We start from the raw sequence: 1712 nt of genomic DNA, 5'->3' as shown, positions 1-1712 counted from the left end.
AGACCAGGAGCTGACTGTGGCTCAGATCGTGAACTCCTTATTGCCAAATTCAGACTTAAATCGAAGAAAGTAGGGAAAACCACTAGACCATTCAGGTATGACCTAAATCTTCCCTGGTGGCTCAAATGGTAAAGTGTCTGCCTACAGTGCGGGAGACCGGGGTTCAATCCCTGGGTCGGGAAGATCTCCTGGAGAAGGGAATGGCTAACTCACCCCAGTATTCTTGCCTGGAAAATCCCATGGATGGAGGAGACTGGTAGGCTACAGTCCATGGGGTCGCAAAGAGTCGGACACGACTGATCGGCTTCACTTTCACTTTATGATTATACAGTGGAAGTGAGAAATAGACTTAAGGGACTAGATCTGATAGAGTACCTGATGAACTATGGACGGAGGTTCGTGACGTTGTACAGGAAACAGGATCAAGACCATCCCCATGGAAAAGAAATTCAAAAAAGCAAAATGGCTGTCTGGGGAGGCCTTACAAATAGCTGTGAAAAGAAGAGAAGCGAAAAGCAAAGGAGAAAAGGAAAGATATTCCCATTTGAATGCAGAGTTCCAAAGAATAGCAAAGAGAGATAAGAAATCCTTCCTCAGTGATCAATGCAAAGAAATAGAGGAAAACAACAGGCTGGGAAAGACTAGAGATCTCTTCAAGAAAATTAGAGATACCAAGGGAACATTTCATGCAAAGATGGGCTCGATAAAGGACAGAAATGGTATGGACCTAACAGAAGCAGAAGATATTAAGAAGAGGTGGCAAGAATACACAGAAGAACTGTACAAAAAAGATCTTCACGACTAAGATAATCATGATGGTGTGATCACTGACCTAGAGCCAGACATCCTGGAATGTGAAGTCAAGTGGGGCCTTAGAAAGCATCACTACGAACAAAGCTAGTGGAGGTGATGGAATTCCAGTTGAACTATTTCAAATCCTGAAATATGATGCTGTGAAAGTGCTGCACTCAATATGCCAGCAAATTTGGAAAACTCAGCAGTGGCCACAGGACTGGAAAAGGTCAGTTTTCATTCCAATCCCAAAGAAAGGCAATGCCAAAGAATGCTCAAACTACCGCACAATTGCACTCATCTCACACACTAGTAAATTAATGCTCAAAATTCTCCAGGCTTCAGCAATATGTGAACCGTGAACTTCCAGATGTTCAAGCTGGTTTCAGAAAAGGCAGAGGAAGCAGAGATCAAATTGCCAACATCTGCTGGATCATTGAAAAAGCAAGAGAGTTCCAGAAAAACATCTATTTCATTTCTGCTTTATTGACTATGCCAAAGCCTTTGACTGTGTGGATCACAATAAACTGGAAAATTCTGAAAGAGATGGGAATACCAGACCACCTGACCTGCCTCTTGAGAAACCTATATGCAGGTCAGGAAGCAACAGTTAGAACTGGACATGGAACAATAGACTGGTTCCAAATAGGAAGAGGAGTACGTCAAGGCTGTATATTGTCACCCTGCTTATTTAACTTCTGTGCAGAGTACATCATGAGAAACACTGGCCTGAAAGAAGCACAAGCTGGAATCAAGATTGCCGGGAGAAATATCAATAACCTCAGATATGCAGATGACACCACCCTTATGGCAGAAAGTGAAGAGGAACTAAAAAGCCTCTTGATGAACGTGAAAGAGGAGAGTGAAAAAGTTGGCTTAAAACTCAACATTCAGAAAACTAAGACATGGCATCTGGTCCC

Source organism: Bos indicus x Bos taurus, chromosome 23 (genome assembly GCF_003369695.1).
Source record: "Bos indicus x Bos taurus breed Angus x Brahman F1 hybrid chromosome 23, Bos_hybrid_MaternalHap_v2.0, whole genome shotgun sequence".
NCBI classification, from domain to species: Eukaryota; Metazoa; Chordata; class Mammalia; order Artiodactyla; family Bovidae; genus Bos; species Bos indicus x Bos taurus.
Note: the sequence above shows the minus strand (reverse complement) of the source record.